Source organism: Pteropus vampyrus, unplaced genomic scaffold, assembly GCF_000151845.1.
Source record: "Pteropus vampyrus isolate Shadow unplaced genomic scaffold, Pvam_2.0 Scaffold51, whole genome shotgun sequence".
NCBI lineage: Eukaryota > Metazoa > Chordata > Mammalia > Chiroptera > Pteropodidae > Pteropus > Pteropus vampyrus.
Genome location: NW_011888832.1, coordinates 2,163,417 through 2,181,053, shown reverse-complemented (window position 1 = coordinate 2,181,053; position 17,637 = coordinate 2,163,417). Strand labels below are relative to the sequence as shown.

At 41.3% G+C, this 17,637-nt stretch overlaps 1 pseudogene; it reads left to right on the top strand.

The window, feature by feature from the left end:
* Nucleotides 1-518: 518 nt before the first annotated feature.
* LOC111739614 lies at nucleotides 519-637 on the top strand (annotated as a pseudogene).
* Nucleotides 638-17,637: the final 17,000 nt, after the last annotated feature.

Sequence of the window (17,637 nt, the reverse complement as noted above, 5' to 3'; positions counted from 1 at the left end):
CCACAATGAGATATCACCTCACAACTGTCAGAATGGCTATCACCAATAAATCAACAAATAACAAGTACTGGCAAGGATGTGGAGAAAAGGGAAGCCTTGCACACTTTTGGTGAGGTGGCAAATTAGTTTAGCCACTATGGAAAACAGTATGGAAATTCCTTTAAAAATTAAAAGTAGAGCTGCCATACTATTCGGCAATCTCACTTTAGTATATTTATCTGAAGAAAACAAAAACACTTGTTCAAAAGATATATTTTCATTGTAGCATCACTAGTAATAGCCAAGATATGGAAGCAACCTAGATGTCCATCAATAGATGAATGGATAAAGAAGATGTGATACACACATACACACACACAAATGAAATGTTATTCAGCAATAAAAAAGAATAAAATCTTGACATTTGCAACAACCTGGATGGACCTAGAGGGTATTACGCTAAGCGAAATAAGTCAGACAGGGAAAGACAAATCCCATATGATCTCACTTATATGTGGAATCTAAAAAAACAAAAGTGAGTCTATGGCCATGCCACCCTGAACAAGCCTGATCCCGTCAAATTTTGGAAGCTAAGCAGGGTCGGGCCTGGTTAGTACTTGGATGGGAGACCATCTAGGAAGACCAGGCGCTGTAGGCGTAAAAAATAAAAAATCAGAGATTGTAAGCTGACAAGGTCCTTGCAACCTGTGAGGTCAACCAAGGGTTGCCTTGCAAAGAAAGAAGGAAGGAAGGAAGGAAAATAAAAATTTAAAAAATAAAGTAAATAAACAAAATAGAAACAGACTCATAGATACACAGAGATTGGGGGATAGAAATTAAAAAAGTACACATATATAGCCCATTCATTCAATAAATATTTATTTTAAAGGGGGTGGGGTGGCCTAATGCCTTATTTGGTTGGGGAGGTGAGGGGGGGAGGGTGTGAGAAACAAGATGTGGAAGTCCAGTTACTGGGCCACAGATTCTAGTCACATTTTCTAACTGAGCGATGCCTGCATTAAAATGATGTTTTGATTTTCATCGATCTAATTCTTGTAGCTATTTCTTGATTAATTCTGAACTTAGAGGACAAAGGGTTTCAATTAGCCACTTCTGAAAGCCCAGTAAGTTGCCTGCTTTCCTTCAGCACTGAATTGAATAATGGGTCCCTGGACCACAGCGGGAACCCATGGAAGATTTCTTCCTTCAGCTGACATTTCTGATATAAGGGGTCTGCTCCACTCAATCTCATTTGGGATCTCCATTTATTGATCCAGAAGAAAACCCTGAGTCCCACATCAGTGCTAAAGGTATGAAATAAACCAAAGTATAAATGACAATCACAACACCAGAATAAAATGCACCTTGGTGAACTACCAGCCAAACTGAATCCAGCTGTTCACTGGACTCGATCTGAAATAAGCAAAGTTTTACTAAAGAGAAATAGAATTAAAGGATCATTCGAACAGAACTGAACCTAGATATTCAAAACAAAAACAAAAAGCCTCACCTAGTATATCAAAACAAATCAAATCTTCAAAACATTTTCTGAATCAAACTGATATTTTATTCTGTTCAAATATCACATATATATCAGGTGATTTATTTGTCCAGGCATAGAAAAACATTTAGCAAATTTAACTGTATTTATTGCTTCACTGTCATCCTTTTAATTCCCCTAAATTAAATCACATTCTTTTGTGGTCACCACCTGTCAATTCTGTTTCATCTTTAATAGTGTATATGCATGAATGACCAACAAAAGTAGCGAAAAGATTTTATCTAAGTTGGTATAATATTTCATGTTTTCTCAAAGGAGAAAATTTAAAATTCATGGCTGAAGCACATATGATGATGGAATTTCCTCTTCTTAAGAAGCTTGAAAGAATTTTTGAAGGATGATCTTTTAATAGATTTCAAGTAGATGAAACGTGTCTCACTGCCATCCAAGTAGTTAGCCCGTGGGGCTTCTAGTCCTGACTTGCATACTGCTCCAACCAGACAGTGGAGTAACATTTAAATAAGAGGGTTGGAGAGTCATCTGCTTGTTCGGTTGTTTCTTCATTTACTCATCCATTCATTTATTCATTCAACAATATTCAGCGAACCCTTCTGTGATAGGCCCGTAGCAGATCCAGGGAAATCAGTAGTAAATATCGTAGCCTCCTCGGAATCCCAAGATTGGCAGGGGGAAAAAGAAACATCAGTGGATAAATCACCATGGAATAAGGGCCACAGAGAGTGACGAGGAACTCTGAGAACTCTTTTATGTTTCTAGTTAATGGTAGTGACCATTTATCCATAGATGAAACCCCTATTTACAGAGAGTTTGAGTTCAAGGAAATAAGCTTATCCAATTCTATTTAACTGCATTCTGTCATGCCGGAGATCCTTAACCTCACAAAGCCCACAGCGTCAGCTACACAGCAGTCTGCAGGCTGGGCTGTGGCTACTCACGGCATCAAATAATGGTTGTAGCCAACTGTGCACTTACTTTGGGCCGGGCACTGTTCAAAATGCTTTAATTCATGGCCCTCTCAAAACCACCCCATAAGGTAGTTACTATTGTAATCCTCACTTGTAACTGATGAATCTGAGGCCCAAAGATGAATAACTCCCCCAAGCCACAGTTTGTAAATAGTAGAGCTTATAATTTTATTTATTCAATGGAATACATCCTAGAAGGGCTCTCTTGAGCTAACTCCCTGCTATAACCTGGCTCACGCTCACTCTCGCGCGCTCTCTCTCTCTCTCTCTCTCTCTCTCTCTCTCTCTCTCCACACACACACACACACACACACACACACACTGCTTTCTCTAGTGTAAACATAAAGTGCAATTTTAAAAAAGCAAAATAATTGTGCTTCATGTGTTTGGGGATTCTGAATTAATAGGAATGTTCTTTTTTTTTCAAAAATTAAACTTTTTTATCTTCTATGAATCCTCTCATATAGGTCTAACACATATGGCTTATATTTTTAAAAAGGAGTAACATGAAATCTAATGGGGAAAATGTATAATCATAAAAGTGTATGTAAAAATGTAAAAGTAATAATCCATTTTTTCTTTCAAGGAGAAAGACCAAATTTAAAGCAAAACAGTAAAGTTCAGGTTCCTAACTACATTTAAGAAATATGCACATAAAATCATTGCAAAATTATAGGTTATTTAAGAAAAATCATAAGAACAAGGCACTCCCTTAATTTTCAAAGATGAAAGAAAAAAGCCTTATTGAACTCTAGTGAAATAAAGACTTGAGCGTTCATTCTGCCTGAGGGACTGAATCTTAGTCATCATGCCTCAAATTCTCACAACTAGAGACATTATTTTGAATTAAAACATTGTCATCAGAAGGTCTCTATATTCTACATGTTACTTAAGAGGAAGCTCCTTATAACATATTATCGTCTTGTGATAAATTATTACGGCCTAATTTGCAGACTGGCCAACTACAACCTTGGGCAGCATCCAGCAGAAATATAAACTAGGACCCAGGAAAAGCAAATTATAATTAAGGATGAATCTTCATGATTTTTCATGTTCTCTTGAGAACACTAGTCCTTATCACTCTGTGAGAACTCTTTACACACGTTAGTGACAATCTGCAGGTTTTTCCCCTTTAGCGTTCCTTCTTCTCCTTCTGGTAATGGGATGACTCTGTACGATGAAAAATGCATCCCAGTTATTTTGTGTGTCTCTGATCTACCCCTTTCCTGGCTAAAAGGATAGCAGCACATGATCCACACCCGGCCAAAAACATCAGTGGATAACCAACTAGATCCTTCCCAAAGTTTTTCTGCTGGAGCCATCGGAGAAGCAGCACTGTTCTGGGGGACCAGTAAGCCAGGAGGAAAGGAGCGACTGGGCTCCAGGCAACCAGCATGGCTCCCCCATGAAGAGAGCATCAGGCAACTCCCGACACTATCTGGTGAACGATCCGGTCTTTTCCTAATTATTTCATTGTTACCTTTACTCTGTCTTAGTCCATCTTCACACCTGGATTTGGGTCATGTCCCTATTATGTTCTATTAAGGCCTCTCTCTTCCGGCACCAACTGGGATGAATTCCTACACTTGGTAGAAGAAAGTTCATCCTCTTTCTTCTCTCTCTGGCTCTTCTTGCACAGTTATACTTCTAGATTCCCTTTAGAATAACTTTCTTTTTTAAGGTTCATAAAAACCTTGTTGAGATTTTCTTGGGATTGAATACGTATGAATTTAGAGAGAAGTGATATCATTATGATATCGAGTCCACCCGCACAATGATGAGATGGACCCTTGAATTATTAAAGTTATTTTCGTGTCCCTCAGTAGAGCTTAATAACTTTCTTTACATTGGTCTGGGGCATTGTGATTTTGTTAATTTTGTTAAAACGAGATTGTTTCAACCATTATATTTTCCAGTGTTTACTATTATACAGGAAAGTTATTTGTTTTACAGTTAGGATAGTAAACCCTCTTAGTTCTAACAATTTATCAGTATTTATTCGATTTTTCAGGTGGAAAATCTCAATAACTATAAATAACAACATTTTTGCCACCTCCTTTCTAATACAGAAACCTCATTTTTTATTTTCACTAATCACATCATTGAGCACATGCAGAACTTGTTAACAACGTATCATCCATAACAGAGCATGCTGATTTTATTTCTAACTATAATGATACGATTCTAGTAGGTTAAGTAGTAAGCGATATATTGACTATTGGTTTGAGATTATATATATGATAAAATTGTCATACCTGGGTGGAAGTATTCAATTCCAATTTTACTAAGGGTTTTTGTTTTTTGCCTTTTATTTTTGTTGTTGCGTGAAGGCAAAAACTTACCTGTGAAATGCACAGATCTTGTTATAATTTGATGAGATTTGAAAAATGCAGACAGCCATATAGCTCACACCCCTAACAAAATACGGAACATTCTCATTATCTCAGAAAGTTCCTATCTTTCCATCGGTCCCCAATCACACCCTGGCCGATGCTTTTGTGACCAGGAATATGCCCTAGGAATTTAACTCTTGTTTATATCAATTAGCCCATAGTAAAATTGGTTTCATTTAAGAGTCATTTTGCTCAAAGTTGCAGTTTCTAAGAACCCATCGATGATGTTAAATGAGGACTGTCACGAAGTTTTGCAATCATCACTACTATCTAATTCCAGAATATTTTTATCACCCTAACAGTAAACCGTGTATCCATGAGCAGTCCCTCCCCATTAAGGTCCCGTATATAGCATCATTTAAGACCAAATGACCTTGAGTTTGGGAAAGGTCCTGTGGACCTCTGGTTTTGTCTTATCCGGGCCACGTGGGTTTTAATGGCAGGCTAATGAAGTAGTACAGGTCTTCCCAGCGAGGGAAGAGATGTTCCTGATATGGACTGGGCTGAGGCAGGAAAGGAGGCTGGCCTTACACTGGAGGGGAGATTTCTTCCTCTCTCTGAGGCCAGGAATCAAGTCGGGTCAGGAATCAGAGGAAGGAGCACGCGTGGTGATTACAGGGTTGGGGACAGACCAGCTGAGCCAAGCTGAGATCAGCTGATGGCAAAGACGAGATCCTAAGTGAGGTCATGTCAGCGATGTGGGTTCAAGAGGAGACACCTACGACATTAGTAGGTTTCACAAGCTGTCCAGGTTTTCCCCAGACCGTCCCAGGTTTAAACTGAAAATTCCTGAAAATTTCCTTAGTCTTGGGAAAATTGGAATACTTGGTCAACTGAGGTATTAGTCAAATGTTTCTTTTAGTTTTGTGCAGCTGATACCCCCAAGACTTCAGGAAAACGTGGTTGGAAGTCCCAGCTCTGTCTTAGCTGTGCTTCCGAAAATAGAGGGAGGGGCGTTCAGCCACGAGGGGAAGGCTGTGGCAACCTCCCCAAAAAGTGACTTTCGTGATCTGAGACTATGAGCATTAATGAGGAACTAAATTGTCTCCAGAGATCCCTAGAGAAAGACGTGACGAAGCCCGGGCTTCCCATAGGAGCTTAGAGTGTTATTTGCATGTTAAAGAGAAGGGTGAACTTAGGGACATCTGGGTTACACATATTTCTAGACTTCTTCCCACATTTTGTGGAAAAACACATGGCAACCTCAGAATTAACTTTCCGTTCATTTCTTTGGGAACAAATACACAAGTGACATTTTTTATTCTTAATGCCAGGTGTTCTGACATAGGATTGCCTATCCATTAAGCTCTCCTTTAGTGGAAGGGGTCAGACAATAGTCTTAAGGCCTGGCTCTACCACTTCCTAGCTGTAGGACCTTAGGAAAGTTTGTCTCTGAAGTATTACTTTCCCCACGCCTTCCAGTCTTTTAGAATTACTCAGGAAAATTGAGCTCCTTTCCATAAGCCGGGGCCACGTTGGGAAAACTGTAGCTTCCTTGGCATTTTGTCTTTATGGATCCCTTTTTGCATAATCGAATGATTAAAGGACAAATATAATCCATATTGGATTCATTATTATTCCATTAATTTTTAATTTTATGAATTAATATGTTAATATATTTGTATTATATGCATTGTTTTCTTCTGGTTTTCAAAGAAATTAAAATATTTCCATGGGTTCTAGGCACTGCGTGCCTACTCTAGCTCGTAAGTCTGCCCCGACATCAAATGCCTGACACACAGGATGAGCACGTAGTAGGTGCTCCGCAGATTTTAATTCTCTTTCTCTTCCATTGCATATCAAGTAAAAAGTTTTCAAAAAAAAATTCAAGTGGCAAATTAAAATTCAAGAAATAAAGTAAAAAGAAAATGTTCCCCAAGCCGGTGGATATCTGTAACAGCAGGTTTCACTTATAGTGAATATCACTTTACTGCTTTTAACAAACTTCAAAGAAAATGTTGTAAGGCCATTCATTCTACATGTCTGTTTCACATCAGTCACAATTATATCCCAGCTTTACTTCTCTCCCCTTGTTATACCTCATAAATTGTGTAACTAGAATGTATGTGTAGTATATGGATTACATTAGGCATTGTCAGAAGTAGCCTGATAGTAAGCATTTGCAGGCACCCCCCCTCTGGAACATCTGAACTACTCTGAAGGTATGTGACTACACTGAACCCGTAGGAATGGGGGACGAAACACCGCTCGGGAAAGGAGCTCTGCGTTCTCAGCGGTCCCTCTGGAGAACTGGAACCACCATCGCCACATTTAAACAATAGTGCTACAGTTCTATGACAGATATGTTCATTTACCTGTCGAATGGTCATACTAAAATAAAAAATTTAAAAAAAAAAATCCAATTTACAGAGAGAACGAAACCTTGATTGTGGTATAGGGACGGGGTGGGGCGGGGGAGCGGGTGTTCAGAGCAGGCCCCGGAGAGGTACTTCTGGCAACGAGGAGCGAAACGCCATCATCCTCTGAGAAATGCTCCCGGCCAAACACCTGTTGATGAAGGAAAGGTCTCTGGAGTTCCAAACGTCGTTGTCCTCTGCTCTTTCATTCACAGGGAAGACCCTGGGTGTCGGCAGCCATCCTTCGCCTAAGGAAACAGCCACACGAAATGGCAGCCTGGGGACTGTCTGGCGCACGCTTGGACTCAGCAGAGCGCTTTACCCTCCCGCCCCCCCCCCCGCCCCCACGCCAGCTTCAGTCTTTTCTCTTCACATGGTAAAGAACCAAGGAAGTGACTCATCAATGGCAAGCAATTTTTTTCTGTTTGAAAGATGCATTAAAAAAAAAAGTTATATGGTCAAAGAATATGGATTCCTTGTTCTAAATGAAAGAGCTTTAATAGATTTATATTTCTCACTCATGTTGCATTTATAAGATCATTGAAATTCAAGGCTGTCTCATTTATCTAGCAATGTTAGAGAAAGAGCTGCTTCCCACATGTGGCTTTTCCTGATAACCCACACTTTATACCCTTTGAAGCACCAGCACTTGTTAAAATTGATTTTTTTTTTTTCGTGGATAGAAAAATTTCTCAAATGTCACACATGTTTCCCAGCTTTTTAAAACAGACTTTCCCAAAACATAATTTAGCACTTCTTGAGGGTCATCCTACAATGTTCTGCCGATGCATGAGAGGCCTGATGGTGAAGGGACTCGGAAGACAGACTGGGGTCACGAGAAACCCCGATGCTGCTGTATTCGACCGTGATAAACTGGATGGTTATGAATCTCTGCGAGCTGCAATATTCCCATCCACAGAGATGGGATAACACCTGCTGCCTCTGAGAAATGCTGGGAGGATTAAATGACCAGTTATTTTTTTAAAAAAATGTTCAGCATGATGCTTGGGGGATGTGAAGCATACAAAGAAGTGTAGTAGAAATTACATGTGTAACAAAGGAAATAAAACTTATAAGCAATGTTAAAATGCAATAAAACTATAATACACCGAAAGAGCATTGCTGTAATACAGAGAGGTCTTCAAAGGCTTTTTAGTGAGAATCTTTACTTCCAACTACCATAAATGGCCCCAGATCGTAATGCTTTGAGTTCCTTATCTTCTGTTCATAGTTCGCCTAACTTTTTTTTTTTTTTTTTAACAGTCCAGCAGTTCCCCTTCTCACTGGGGTCAGAGTCTCCCTCCGGTGGCATCTCCTCAAGTACTTTGCTTCTAACATTCTGTGAGCTAGGAAACCACATAAGCAAGTTGGATGGAAGTGCTTTTTAGTAACAGCAAGTGAATTCTAAGGCATGGCTTTAGGTAGCTTTTTCCGTGAGGAGAAAAAAAAAATGAATTTTTAGTGCATTATGTTAGTCAGGACGGGCTACGTTTTGCTGCAGTAATAAACGACTATAAAATCTCGGGGTGGCTTACAGTCATTTTATGTGTCCACCTGGCATGCAGGCGGGCTCTATTCGACATGGTCATTTAGAAACCCAGGCTGACAGAGGCTCCATCTCAACTCATGCAGTCCCCGCATAGGGGACTGGGAAGTGGTGAATTGGTCAGTAGTTCTTACAAATCCTGGAGGAAAATACATATGTTACGATGCTTACATTTTATTGGTGGATGCAAGTAACATGGCCACGCTTATCTCTAGAGGGCAGATAGATGCCATTCTATCACGGGCTAGCAATGGGCATGGAAGAGAACTAGGTTATCTCATGCATGGCTTTGGGCTTATGTATTTTAGCTAATTATAACCCCAGCTTATCTTTACTGAGTATTTTTACTATATGCTATGTGCTATAGTGGGCGCTTCACATTTAATACTTATCTTTCCCTTTTTTTACATCAAGTAAATCCTCATGTACTAGTTGCCAAAATAGTATTTTGTTTTCTGAAATCGACTCTTTTACTTGCACTCTAGTTTTTCTCTCAGAAATTTAAATGCATTATTTCTGTGCATTTAGAACTACATTTATAACATAATAGCTATATTCTGCCAACTCTTGCTTTTGAGAAGTAGGCTTCTCCATCTAATTTTCATCCATTTGTAGGTAATTTGTTTTCACTTTTCAAAGTGAAAACTACCAGAGAGAGAAATTGAACTACTGTGTTTAAAAGCGGGTTCGTTTTTAATTACACCTGGTGCGCTTTAATTTGAAAGCTCATGTCTTAGATAATGAAAATTCTTGGCTATTATCTCTTTGCCTCTTACTCTATTTTTTTTCCATTTGGAACTCTTAATAAACATATGTAAGACCTTCTCATTTGGTCAGCTTTCATATTTTCCATCTCTTTATCTTTGGTGTTATATTCTGGGTGATTTTCTCAGATCTTCTCTCCAATTCACTTATTATCTCATCAGCTGTACCTCCTTTACAGCTCAACTGGTCTATCTGGTTTTCATTTCAATTACTGTATTTTTCATTCTTCGCATTTTTTCCAATCTCTGCCTATTTTCAAATAGTGGTATTCTTGCTTTGTAATTACTTTTCTTTTATCCATTTCTGGAAGTGTTTTAAAATACCTATTTTAAAGTCTTTTTAAGATTGCTCTATCATTTGCAGTTCTTGAGATGTAAATTCTTCGTTCGTTTCATCTCTTGGCTCCTGTTTTTCTTTTCTTTTCTCTCTCTCTCTTTTTCTTTCTGTAAACTCTTTATGGAGAGGAGAGAGAAAGGGGAGTTCACAGAAGTTTCATGTTCTCTAGAGCATCCCTGTGGGAATATTTTTACATGCACCAATTCTGGGCAAGATTTTAGGATAATTTCTTAGTTTGGGGTCCTTGTAGCACATGAGTAATAAGAATTCAGGCCTTATACCATTTGGGGCACAGCTCTCCTCCTCCTCCTCCTCCTCCTCCTCCTCCTCCTCCGCTTCCTCCTCCTCATTATTATTATTATTATCATCATCATCATGGCCCAGGAAAATTACAAACTTCCTTGTTGTCTCCCTAGGCTAGTGGATGGTTTCTGCAGTCCCTGATTCAGAGGATACTAGATGAGCTCTTTCGGACCCCTGGCTTTATGTAGGCATCCTGGTTCTCATTCCTGGCATTCGTGGGTCCCAGGCATGCATCATTCTGCTCACAGAGCTAAAGCTTCAGCTGCCACAGGCTCTCTCCTCTTGACTCACATGCGGACATTTTCATTCTGCCGCCCTCTTAGTGCTGTAACTTGGCGTATTCTCTTTATGTCCGGCACTTGAGAACTTTCTTTTCTTGGTTCTGAGCTTGAAACTATATGAAAAATTGGGGAAGAGGGTAAATGTTCATCAAGATGTAATATGTGTGCAGTGGGAGGGTCGTTGTTTGTGTTTGTCTTTCTTCAGCTTAGGCTGGTGCTATCGAACTGCAGCCATGGAAAGAAAATTTTAAATGAATAATGCGTCGGACTTGGCAAAGGATGACATGGAATGGACCTAGTTTTCGTTTTGCCTTCCCCCCGAAAAAAGGAGATTCTGAGACAAGGACTCAAGAACAACGAATTAATATGCATGGGGAAGGAAACACCAACAGGGAAGTGAAGAAGTTAGACGGGAAAGGGAAAGTGGACAATAAAGGGACCTATCAATCCCGCTACTACACTGAGAAACTAGAACTTAAGCCCCCTGGGGAAACTCTAGTTCAGTCATCCTACCTGAGGGATGAGGAAGTTGTGGTATTTACACGAGCTGCTGCATGTCCTTGGTTAAGAGATGCTTCCAAAAGGTAATCTGCCAACATTTGCAGCCTGCCACATGGATGCATTTATTTATATATTGATGTGCAATAAATTGCCCCCAAAACTTAGTGGCTTGATACAATATTTATTATCTCATATCGTTCGTGAGGGTCGGGAATTTTGGAACAGCTTAGCTCATTGGTTCTGGCTTACGGTTCCTCATGAGACTGCAGGTAAGAAGTGACAGGACTTTAGTTATCTAAAGACTTAACAGATGCTGGAAGATCTTCTTCTAAGATGGCTCATTGACATGGCTGGCCAGTGGGTGCTGGCATTTGGCTAGCAGCCTCAATTTCTTACCACGTAGACCTCTCCATCTGACCTTTCAGTTTCCTTGGGACAAGGCGTACGGCTCACCCCAAAAGCGAGCGATCTGAGAGACAGCAAGGCCACAGTGCCTTTTATGACCTAGTCTTAAAAGCCATACTATCATTTCTACCACATTCCGCTTGACGGAAGCGAGTCAAGTCACGAAGTCTGGCTTATATTCAAGAGGAGAGGAGGGAGGAGTGTCGAAGTATCTGTGAACATATTTTTAAGCCATCACGGCAGGCAAAACAGGCTTCAGCAGCCACAGACAGCCCTTGGGCAAAGAAATGCAGGTGCATCTGGGAGTCAGGCAGGCTGAAATGGTAAGGGCAAAGGAGAACGGATGGGGCACCCACAGTGTCCTCTACAGGAATAAAGATAAGGCCATTTTTGAGGTAAGGAGAAGTAGACTTGACCATTTGATAGGAGGAGTTGCAAAGTGGCATCGCAAAGGACCTGAAGACAGAGAGGGGTGAAGATTTGGGATATTTTAAGAATCAATCAACTATGACCACTAAGAAAGAAAAAACACAGCCAATGAGATCATGAAACCCGATTGGTTACGAGATGTGTCACAGTATCAGAGACACAAATATGAGAAAAAGGTACATCTTAGAATCAAAAATATAGCAGTTGCACAAAAATTTCAGATCTCCATATAGACCATTGTTGCAAAAACAAACACTTCTAAATTTATCTTTCATCATATAGAGATGCCGTTTAAAATTAAGTAAAGGCAGTACAGAGAGCTTTAGGTCGTTACCAGGCCATTTCCCACAACTTGAACAAATCACTTAATCTCTCTGAGCCTCAATTTTCACATCTGAAATGTAGATAAGGCACTGACTCTTCTACTGATCTATTAAAAATAAATTCAAAACAGCTTTAAAATTAAAATGTTATGGAGTTGTGAGTTGCTTTGCATGTGCAGAAGCAGCTATAAAATTCAGAGATAGCATAAAAGAAAATGAAGTTTTATCCTTGGAAGCTCAAGAAAAACGAAGCCACCAATTCCTTCTGCTGCTAGTCAAACGGGAATGATTCCTGCCGTTTCAAGAAATGTCACTGCTTCAAGATAAAATGGGGAAAAATGGGAGATGGTGTTGAGGGACCTGAGTGTAGACCTATACGGGCAGATCCTGCACGTAAATGAAGGAAAAACCGAGGTGGTCATTTTCTAGCTGATTCAATAAACCCAGGCACAGGAAAGCCACATATTTCATCGGCTGGAATCTGGTTATTGTTCACACATGGCCATTTCCTAACGCTGCCTGAGCACGCCAAAACAGAGACAGAACTTGGGGCTTTCAGCCAGAAAAACCCAGGCTGCCACTTGGGGAGTTGAAAGCTCCCAGTATAAAGAAATGACACACACCTGAGCAGGTCTGATATATATTCCTCTCTGCAGAGGGCAGTGGAATACATTGCAGGGCCATTCATCATGCTGCTAAAATTAGATCCTGCTTATAAGGAATGATATATTACTGATTACATAATAAAGATAGCTATATTTCTCATGAGAAACAGAAGGGAGAGATATATTTAGGCGTAGGGCAAATATATCCTTGATATGAAAAATGAATTCATTAAGTATTTAATCTTTATACCATTCCTGTGAAATAAATGCACACATACATCACACGTGCTTTTAAAGTGACTTGATAATTAATATTGTTACACTTGAGAAAAATCCTGGCTCTCCACCGAGAAGTCATGGCAGGAGTCAAAGAAGGCAGGTGGGAGGCACGCCCTCCACCGAACTTCGAATGGAGCGACTTGGCTGCACCCTAACAGCCAACCGAACCATCCCATGAGTGTGGAGAAGGTGAGTCATGGATGCGCATTACGATTGCATCTTCTTCCGGCGAGGCCCAGCAGGAGTCATTGGGACTTTCCTAAAGTAGACGCATCGTATGTTTCAAATGGTTGTGCAGATGGCGGCTGGAAAGAGCCTATGCGCCAAAGGACCTGTGTCACTTGAGTACAGCCTTCATTCTTCCCTCTTCAGAAAGAAGCCTGCTCCTTCTACATCTTATTCTATTTCTCTCCAAGGTCTTGGCCATAAAGGGCAAACCTCACATTCTTAAAAATTTGTAGCTACAGAGAAGCCATTTTCAGCCATCTTGGCGATGATATCCTGACTTCAAACAAACATGAGCGTTTGGTTGGAGTTTAAACAAACACAGAGATTTGTAGCACCTCAGGTGTCAAAGATCACTAAAAACAAATCTGGATGAAATGAAAGAAAGCAATTCTAAGAATAATAGCTTAAATAGTAAATCAATCTAACTAAAGATTATTTGAAAGAGATCATGGTTAGGAGTAAGGCTATAGGGGGTTAAAAGTTCATCACTTGTATGTTGATACTATGGAGAAGGAACATAGGTTTTGATGTCGGATGAACTTGGGTTCTTGTCCTGGCTCTGACATCTACTAGCTATCTGATTTTCAGGCAAGTAATCAAACCTCTTCTGAGCAACTCTTCCTCATCTATAATATAAATACAAGCGTACTGTTTTAAAGACTGACAGCAGGCACAGCATCTCGCACAATGCTGGGGCTCGAGTAGGAAGTCGACAAAATTAGCTCTCTTTTATTCTCCGTCCCCTTGAGTCTGCTGACTTAGATGAGCATAGAAAGATAGATCCAGAAACTTTCTGTGATGAAAAATTTGCTTCCCTCTACTTTACCAGGCTAGATGTAAAGTTCTAGAGAGCATGAACAGGGGCACGTTCATGGGAAAGTCCTTGAAGTAGTCAGGTTAGGCTGGGCTCTGCTGCAATAAAATTAACCCCCAATGTTCCGTGGCTTAACACAACACAGCTTATGTGTCTTCATGTCATCCGTCCACTGTGGGCCAGCAGGCGGCTGTGCTCAATTTAGTCACTCGGGGACCCAAGGCTCCACCATCTCAACACAAGGTCGATGGTTCATTGTCAGAGGAAAAGAGAATGCAAATAGAACGGTGGCTCTTAATTGCTTCCACGAGTAAGTGACAGATGACCCTTCACTCATAGTTCAACGGGCATGGAAGTACAACATGCCATGTACCTGCAGGAGAGTGGAAGCCCGTGTGTCAGCAGCAAATTGACGAAGTGAGCACACTTAGCAACAGCCAAGTCCACGGGGCTTCTACTAATGCCAACTGTGGTGGCCGTAGCCCCTGGCATCCTGCTTCCTTTCCCTGAAGGCGGCTGGGCATTGCCGACCCTCCCATCTTTGCCAAGATCTAATCCAAGCCACTCTCTCCCCTGGTCATGCTTGTGAGTGGTACGCTGACGTTCCCATCGCTAACCCATCTAAATAATTCATACACTCAAGTCACAAAAAGCGCACACTTTTAGGCGCTTCCTGTGATCACAATTATCTTGTCGCCGGGCACACCTTATTTTCACCTCAGATCAAATTACACTCCCTGCATCGCTGATGTTCACAGTTTTTGTTTCTTTCTCAAAAATACTCAATCAATATCTCCCTTATTTGCTTCTCATCTGTGGTTTGACTGATGGCATTAATGGTCCCCTTTTTTCACCCCACCCCTGGATTCAGGCCCCTCGCCATGTGGCTTTATGTGGCCTCTTGCTAAAGAGGTGGGGTTTATTTCTCCATGAATTCAAAGGCTTTGTTTTGAATCAAGGAAAGTGTGCTTGGGTGGCACCTCTAGGCTCATCGGACGCTGCTGAGAATGGCAGGAACCCACCGACAGGTGGGAAGGGGGATCCTGAGCTTTTCCCAGGTTCGGTCGGAGCTGGGTGACAATCGGGTGCCTCTACCTGGCAGGTCTGGGGAAGGCAGGGGCCTGGCAACTGCTACCGATTACTCTCTTCCCGAGACTGAACTACTAACAGCCTGCTTATCTAGTGCTTCTCATCCCCGACTGCAAATCGGATCGCCTGGCTCACTTTAAAAAGTACCAGTCCCTGGGCTCCATCCCCCAGATTCTTAATAATGTGTAGCCTGAGTTGAGAACCACGTAACCAGTCTTCCTGTCCCTCAACTGTCCCTCCCAATTCAAGCTTCTTCACTTGGTTTTCTAAGTCACAGTATAGTTAGGCGCACTGCCTGCAATTTTTGAAGAAAAAAGATTAATATTCGCACAAATGTACAGTGATGTGCCATGTAAAGACGTTTCCATCAATGACAGACCACATACATGATGGCGGTCCTATAAGATTATAATAGATTATAATAAAAATTTTTCTTGAAATACCGAAAGAATAAGCTGGATCACACTAAGATGTTGAATTTCCTGCTCGCTCTGGGTAGTCTGAATAGGAGGCTCAGTGTGTTGTCCACCCACCTTGTGCACCCCCACCCCTCATCCCCAAGTGAGGGAGAGGAGTGGGCTGGGGAGAGGGGTAGTCTGGGGGCACACGCCCCACCGGACTCTCTCTCTCTCTCTCACCCCCCCCCCCATCATTCCTGTCACAAGCTTTATCCCTCAGGGTCTCTTTCGATCCCCCATCTCCGCTCCCCCTCCTTCCTCCTTTCTGATGCTACTCTCCCCGCTCCGCCTCCCTCTGCAGTCCTCGCTGTCCCCCAACATATGTGCGCACATACTTTATCTTTGAGACCATATTTTCACTGTACCTTTTCTATGTTTAGATGCACACATACTTCCCATTGTGTTACAACTGCCTGCAGTACTCAGTACAGTACCTACAGCACAGGCTCGTAGCCCAGGAGCCGTAGGCTGGCTATGCCACAGAGCCTAGGGGTGCAGTGCACTATGCCATCTAGCTTTGTATTAAGTGTCCTCTGTGATGTTCACACGACAACAAAATCGCCTAATGTACTTCTCAGAACATATCCCTGTAGTTAGGAGCCACGCGACTGTATTACAAAGGTGAGCAAACTTTTTTTTGAGAATAACTTTTTAATCTACCGATTACACACACGTGTCATTTAGAACATGTAAGGTGGCCGGATATAGGCATTGGCCCTAGCTCAGTATTTGCACGCCCTTCACAGTAATGATCTGATTCCTTAAAAAGACAGGGAGCTTATTGTAAGCCTTCAGAGAACTTTACACTGAAGAGATTCCTTAGGATATGCAGAAGAAGCCACAGTGAGACTGACTTGAAGACCAAAACTAAAGTATTACATTATTAATCATTCCACTTATTATAAAACTAAAAAAGAATTCCAATTATTTTTTTAAATATTAATTTTGGTCAGTAACATCCTCGATAAAGTATCATTTTAAGTTAAGAAAAAAGCAGTTTAAAAATTTTCCCTTAATTTATTTTACAGCAGATCACAGCAACTTAGCAAATGACAAAATATCAGGTTATCAGTATTTTTTAAAAAATTTATTCTCACCAACCTGGAACTTTAGACTTAACAGACTATTTATTACACTCTAGAGAGAGACACGAAAGAGAACACCAGGACACACAGCCGGCCAGGGGCGCTTTGGGATCTGCGGTCAGGGCAGGCTTCCCGGAGGAGGTGCCGCCCGACGTCAGGCCTGAATGGAAAGAAGGCGACAGGCATGTGACCATCTGGCAAGAAGGATTTCCAGGCAAAAGGAATGGTCAGCACGAAAGCTCTGTGCAGGGCTCCCGCTTGATGATGGACGGGGAAGGACGAGTGTGTCCTTCAGTCGATGCTGGCGGCAGCTCGTTATCCAAAACGCCCAGCGCCCCAACCACCTGAACGCCGTAAAATGAACTGGGAACAGGAGCTCCGTGTAGTTTTAAAGCTCCACGAACAAGCACGGCTGGGGACGATACCAGGCTCTTCTGCATAACATTTATGGAGAATGGAGACGGGCATGGCCCTAGTCGGTTTTCCCTGTTAGTAACATGAAATACTCTTTTATTAATCTTATTATGAATCTGTTACCATTGTACACGATCTCAGAAGACCATGTCAGAAATATACTATAACAATCAAAGGCATAAATGAATATGAAAAGGCAATTATATGGCCAAATAAAAGTTTCTGCCTATTCTGTTACACTAGAAAGCATTTTGTAAATGTAAACATTGTACACAAATGTTGAATAAATATATTAACATAATCTTCCTCTGGGTTTTCTTAAAATAAGAATCTCAGTAGGCAAAGAGTTATAATTTCATATTTAAGAGTTCTCTCAGGCCCATGCTTTCCAGATCTAACAGTTACAGTAGGGAGCCACGGTCTCGGTAGAGACAATGAAGGTGACGGCTGGAAGCATTGGGTCGGGGGTAGACAGCTAGGTTCAAGTCCCTACTTTGCCATTCGATAGCTGTGTGACCTTGGACAAGGTACATAACCTCGTTTCAAAATGTGTAACATGC